The 7,499-nt window shown below is 39.7% G+C and overlaps 1 pseudogene; it reads right to left on the reverse strand.

Annotated features, from left to right (window-relative positions):
* Nucleotides 1-1,002: 1,002 nt before the first annotated feature.
* LOC109470188 lies at nt 1,003-3,601 on the reverse strand (annotated as a pseudogene).
* Between the last annotated feature and the right edge of the window lie 3,898 nt (nt 3,602-7,499).

Below are 7,499 nucleotides of genomic sequence, written 5' to 3' on the forward strand. Positions count from 1 at the left end.
AAAACCTACAAACAGCATACTTGTATACAACATAACCTTTGTAATGTACCTTTGTAAAGCTGTAAAATTACTTCCTACTTTGGAAACTGAAGAACATCGGTCGATTTACACTGATGTAAATCAGCGTTAAGATTTCACTATGAACCAAACGCTAGATTACTGAGTTTATATTAATCAAAAGATATGACTGTGTCTGTAAGACATACAGGCAAACACTTAGACAAAGTGAAGTATTAACAAGAAAGCGAAGCTCCTTCAATGGCTTCTTTCAAACAAACTCAATATTAACTTCTACCTTTCAACTACTGTTTACAATCACTTACCGATGACAGGAACTACTAGTAGATACACAGGAAATCTAAGCTCGTACACACACAACACTAACGTCTACATTCCAACGACTGTGTACAAACACAGCACTAATGTCTACCTTTCAGCGTTAACTACTGTGTATAATCACTTACCGATGTTAATTACTGATTATGTATATGTGCATTGTCCAATCAATACTATAACGCTTACTATTCTCACTCTACAATTCTAGATAGCTAAAATAGATTTTGATATCTGATATAACAACAAAGTATATGGGCTACTAAGCGAAACTAAGACTTATTCTTGTACCTAAATTATAGCCATAACTTAATTAGATATTGAAATGAACAAGTATAGGACTTTTTCTTGGGAAAGGACTTTTTCTTGGGAAAAACCTTTGCCTACTTGCAAACATCATGAATTCTTACAGAAAATTCAGCCTAAATCTTAATAAACATATCTGTCCTATACTGTTATATACCCTTAGGATTCGTATCAAAATATTAAGTAGAAAAAAAAAACTGTAGTTAACAGCAGACTGTGCGTACTAAATGTCACTACGAGATGGTCACAGTTGCAGACTTGGTGCCTCTGTGTGGATTTTTATATGTCGAGATAGGATAGCATTAGAGGCTGCAGAATAGCTACACTGGTCACACTTGTAGGGTTTTTCTACCGTATGGGTTCTCATATGTCGGGATAAGGCAGACCTCTGAGTTGTCCTGTATCCACACTCCCCACACATGTAGGGTTTCTCACCAGTGTGTTTTGTGAGATGATCGTCTAAATGAGACTTCCGTACTGTAGAAAAGTCACACTGGTCACACTGGTCACACTTGTAGGGTTTTTCTCCTGTATGGGTTCCCATGTGTCTGGATAAGTCAAACTTTCGAGCTGTCCTGTACCCACACTCCCCACACATGTATGGTTTCTCACCAGAGTGTTTTGCTAGATGTTGGTCCAAACTGATTTTCCGTGCTGCAGAATAGTCACACTGGTCACACTTGTAGGGTTTTTCTCCTGTATGGGTCCTCATGTGTTGGGATAAGTTAGACTTGATAGCTGTCCAGTACCCACACTCCTCACACATGTAGGGTTTCTCACCGGTGTGTTTTACTAAATGTTTGGCTAAAGTGGATTTTTCTATAGCAGAATAGTCACACTGGTCACACTTGTAGGGTTTTTCTCCTGTATGGGTTCTCATATGTCGGGATAAGGTAGACTTGTGATCTGTTCTGTACCCACACTCCCCACACATGTAGGGTTTCTCACCAGCATGCATTGTTAGATGTTTGTCCAAATGATATTTCCGTGCTGCAGAATAGTCACACTGGTCACATTTGTAGGGTTTTTCTCCTGTATGGGTCCTCATGTGTTGGGATAAGTTAGCCTTGTAAGTTGTCCTGTGGCCACACTCCCCACACATGTAGGGTTTCTCACCTGTGTGCTTAGTGAGATGATAGTCTAAATTAGCTTTCAGTGCAGCAGAATAGTCACACTGGTCACACTTGTAGGGTTTTTCTCCTGTATGGGTCCTCATATGTTGGGATAAGGTAGACTTATAAGCCGCCCTGTACCCACACTCCCCACACATGTAGGGTTTCTCACCGGTGTGTTTTACTAAATGTTTGGCTAAAGTGGATTTTTCTATAGCAGAATAGTCACACTGGTCACACTTGTAGGGTTTTTCTCCTGTATGGGTTCTCATATGTCGGGATAAGTCAGACTTGTAAGCTGTTCTGTACCCACACTCCCCACACATGTAGGGTTTCTCACCAGCATGCATTGTTAGATGTTTGTCCAAATGATATTTCCGTGCTGCAGAATAGTCACACTGGTCACATTTGTAGGGTTTTTCTCCTGTGTGGGTTCTCATGTGCATGGATAAGTGAGACGTTTTTGATGTCCTGTACCCACACTCCCCACACATGTAGGGTTTCTCACCAGCATGCATTGTTAGATGTTTGTCCAAATGATATTTCCGTGCTGCAGAATAGTCACACTGGTCACACTTGTAGGGTTTTTCTCCTGTATGGGTCCTCATATGTTGGGATAAGGTAGACTTATAAGCCGCCCTGTACCCACACTCCCCACACATGTAGGGTTTCTCACCAGCGTTATCCAAGTTGACTTGTTGCGCTTTCGCCTGGTCTTCAACATTGCTTGTTTTGCTGTCACAATTGACCTGGGAAACCCCGGTGGGAGACCCATCACAGCAGTTCTGACCAACTCCGGTGGGAGACCCTCGTTCTGCCATCGCCATGTCCAGCTTAAAATGAGAAAATGGAGAAATCATGGAGATTTGCAGAAAATGTATTTTCACAATTAGATTGACAACAACTCAATAAATGATATGTACAAGGATATAGTCGTTGAAACTCTTAAATTGGGCTCATATTCTGTTCGACAAAATACATGTACACACACACACACACACACACATGAATACACAGTATTACACACACAAGCACGCACACACACACACACAAACACACATAAGCACACACATACACACAGTGACACACATGTACACACATGCACAGACACACACACACACAGAGACACACACACACAGACACACACACAAACATGCACACACACACACACAGGCAAACACACACTCACACACAAACACACTCATACACACACGCATACATGCACACATACACACACACACATATACACACACTCACGCATACATGCACACACACACACATACACACGCGCATACATGCACACTCACACACAAACTACACACACTCACACATACACACACGCATACATGCACACACACACACATATATACCACTACACTCAACGCATACATGCACACACACACACACACACACAAAGAGTGCCTTTCTCAAGGACACATGGTCGGTGACTTGGCAGGATTCGAACCCCAGACCTCTTGGTTCTAAGCCGATTAATGCCCAGCCGAAATACGCTAAACAGCCCACATTGCGTTTCTTTACAATCCAGTTAAAATTGCTGTTTTTCTATACCATTCCATGTCATCCAAATAAAGGCCACTTTGCCTGATGCAGCATGACGTATATGTAAGTGGCGAGGGTCAAACGTATGTTAGGTTTCGCCCCCCTCCCCCTTTTATATTAATAATTCCACGATATTCACATCCCGGAAATGTCTACAAATTATCATCCTACTGCGGTTCTTCTTCCACAGAAATTGTCTTAAACTAATGCCCTCAACATTGGAATACTTTTCTGTCCGTTTCTAAGCCTTACCTGCTTCCTATGACGGTTTTTCTCTTCACGTAAACCGGAACTCGGGCAGCTTTGCAGCTTTGTCCTTCTGTCGTCTCGTGAGGTCAGAGGTGAACGCCTATGGGTCAAAGGTGAAATTGTCGACCTGATTACCCAAGTAGTACATTTGACGTCGGTTTGCACGTTACGGGTTTCTTCATAATGTGAACATTCTGCGTTTCAAACAGACCACTTTAAAAACATAACAAGCGTCTGACTTTTGTTTCTGATCTACTTTAAAAGAGAAAATTTAAGGTAATGAATGTCAAGCCAAACTGTTTGGTCTGAATCTTGATTTCTGTGTTTTATGATCAACTCACCACATCTGACAATATTCCATCCAAGGGAAAAGGCAACACAGAAGGAAACATTACGTTAAAGGTATTACACGATTTAATTATGTCAGTGCAAAATATCTGTAGAATCTAGATACATCTTCTAAAAAAACTACAAACTACAAAACAGGAAATTTTACTTGTATACAACCTATCGTCTACCTTTCCAATGGCGTAAAATAACTTCTTACTTTGGAAACTGAAGCACATCAGTCATTTTACACTGATACCAATCAATACCATTAGCTTTTGGGTTTTATCCCAACAAATCCTAGTAGTTTAAACAGTTGATATTAGTTACAGGATATAATTGTGTTTGTAGGACATATAGGCAAACACTTTGTGACAGGAACTACTAGTAGATACACAGGAAATCTAAGCTCGTACACACACACAACACTAACGTCTACATTCCAACTACTGTGTACAAACACAGCACTAATGTCTACCTTTCAGCTTCAACTACTGTGTACAATCACTTACCGATGTTAATTACTGATTAGGCCATGTTGATTTGATTATATGGATGACATCCGCGCGCGCATGAATTTTCGGCCGTTTCCAAAAAAAACAAGTTTTCAACCATACTTAAATCGTGCAAAACAGTTGCTAAATGAGCAAAAATATACCATAAGTTGCAAGGAAAACATTTAGAAACGATACTAAGTTCCAATGCCGTAGAATGCCAAAATCAAAGGAAAAAAGACAAAAATGTAAAGAAATGAATTTGAAGAGTAGATTATTCGCCATAACATATTCTGTCCCATTTGTTCAGCCTTCATGACCACGTAGATTTTATAGTGAAAGCAACTTCTTTTTTTGCAAAACGTTTATTTTATTCGCACGCGCGCATCAGTTTTGGGGTTTCCAGAGGATGTCATCCATATAATCAAATCAACATGGCCTTATGTATATGTATATGTACATTATCCAATCAATACTATAACGCTTACTATTCTCACTCAAGTAGCGAAACTGTAGTTAACAGCAGACTGTGCGTCCTAAATGTCACTACGAGATGGTCACAGTTGCAGACTTGGTGCCTCTGTATGGATTTTTATATGTCGAGATAGGATAGCATTAGACGCTGCAGAATAACTTGTAACTTAGAATTGTGAATAATGTAGAGATTCCCTCACTATAATCAAGGCCCTGGCCCTGCGTATTACTACAGTGTGATTCAAGACTCGAACCAAACTGTGATGAACTTGTACCCTTGCTGGTAGAAAATATTAACGACCAGGGGAGCAATTTCAACTTAGCCCAATTCTGTTGCGCTGGTAATGGTATGCTGTCAGGTGAATAGCTGAAAAGGGTTCAATTTTGAACTTCAAAAAGTCTACGCACAACCAAGGATACCAAGGACCTTGAGTTCTTGAAGTGCACAGTAAGTGTTTCGACGGAAATGACTTCTGTGTGCTGTGTACGCAGGCTTTTTATGCCACTTGCTGGTCGATTCAGACAAATTGAACATATTTGTGCAAGGCAACATCAAAGAGGTCTAAGAGACATGATAATTGACTGTCTGGTTTTGTCTCTTTTGTTGAGAGTTGTGGATACACATGTACGTTTTGCTTAGTTTTTTTTCCCCCCAAAAGGCACTGCTGTAATATTTGAAAAGTCACATTTTATGATAGGTACGACCATGTTAATCTTTATGGAAACCACATGTGTATGTATGTTGCACTTGAAAACTTCTGATAAGATAAAGAGAATTGTTTATACACCTCCCATACTTGTGAACATGTTTGTGTATTGTTTTTAAAACCAAGCCAAGCTGTGTCTGGCAGGTAAGCCACCGCCGGGTAAAGGTGTGGCCATTGTTCTGCCCAGGTAGTCTGCTCTCCTACCGTGAGGTGCTATGTCAACAAGCTGATTAGCCATATTGTTCCCAAATAACAACAAAGAGGTCATATTTCACATCTAGGGATGCCAAAAGTCTAAATTTTGTAGTCCTTTTTTAATCAAGTGGTGCTTGCTCAGATTATATTATTCTAACTTACAACAAAGATGGTTGGAAAGAAGACAAGTTGTACAACAATCTCTCGTTGAGACCATTATCTTGGAGGATTCCAGTGCTCAACTATGCCTTCATGAATATTTCCAATGGCATATTTTTGTCAATTTTTTTAAATAATATGAAAAATCTTTGTTCTAGTTATAGTTCTAGACACAGCCTCAACGGGATGTTGTAGAGTTTTCTTTGCTGAATGCGTACATACCAAATTTATCTTTAAAAAGTATGTCTGTGCGAAGCACGAGGTGTTTAAAGGTAGCTAAATTGACAAGTGCTTATTATATCAATATTGAGATATGGATAAGGTATATGTGAAACAAATGTGGTCAGATTGTATCTTAACAATATGCATCATCAAAACATGTCAGCAATTTTGGACAGAAAACATCAGGAAATTGTGAATTACGCATGAAAGTTGGGTCAGGAGTTAATTAGGCTGGAGGGTCAAAATTGACTTAACTTTACTGAGCAGATCTACATATTGCAATGCTATGCTAGAACGCCTGTACTTTTAGTCAATGTTATCAAAGATCAACACAAGGCACTTAGTATGTCCAAAATGTTCCCTACGTTTAACTTAGTAACTGTAAATTCCCCATTGAAGTACACACTTTTTTTAACACTCAAAAAGTGTCTGGTAATTACTTGAAGCAATTGAACGAGTAACAAGTTTGTATTGTTACAAAAGATTGGTTGCCAAATAGTGAAACATTCTAAGCTGCATGATTATACAGCAAAGACATCTATAGAAGTCATTGAGAAACAGCATGAATTTGAATTTATTCTGTTCATATTTTGTTCAAGATTGGAGAGGGAATAAGTTTTCTCAGCTTTAGGTCAGAATTGTCTCTCAACAGCCCAAATATGCCTGGTCTGGTGTGTACTTCAAATGGGAATTTACAATATTGCAAGAAAACACACTAACCTGTTTGACAAGCTGTCTTCTTTTCTTGAGCTTGCTTGCTTCAAAGTAAACTGGAAACGGTGACATCGGCCAAAAGGATGATCTGTAAAAAAAGGAGGAAAAACATTAAGATATTTTAAATGTGAATTTATGGCATTGCTGTTTGACAAGCCTTCTTTTCTTCATGCTTGTGTCCCTCAAAGCAACCTGGAAACAGCGGCATCAGGCAAAGGGCGCGTAAAAATGGGGAGAGAAAATTTAGTATACGTCAGGACAGTTTGCAGTTAGCATTTTCCATCTATTCCAGAATCTGAGTCATACCAGGTTTGCTTTAGCCTGGTTACCAAACCTATTATAGCTCCCGAGTCCTACATCCTCTCCGCAAGGACTCGGGAGCTATAATAGGTTTGGTAACCAGGCTAGGTTTGCTTCAGTCAATTCGTTCTGCAGTACCAAGCTGGTGAACCGGGTGGCGCTGTTCACTACACGTATTTATCATGTATTTAGTTAGGTATAAGCAAGTTTTTTAAAAAAATCAACATAAATAAGAACATGTTAAAGTCAAACAAAACCGCTGAATTTGCAACGTTAGAAAAATTTCCTCGGGAAGGGACCGTGAGTCCGGCTCCATTCAGGCGGGGACCTCGCCAAATCTCACCGAA

Source organism: Branchiostoma belcheri, unplaced genomic scaffold (genome assembly GCF_001625305.1).
Source record: "Branchiostoma belcheri isolate BF01 breed outbred unplaced genomic scaffold, Haploidv18h27 scaffold22, whole genome shotgun sequence".
NCBI lineage: Eukaryota > Metazoa > Chordata > Leptocardii > Amphioxiformes > Branchiostomatidae > Branchiostoma > Branchiostoma belcheri.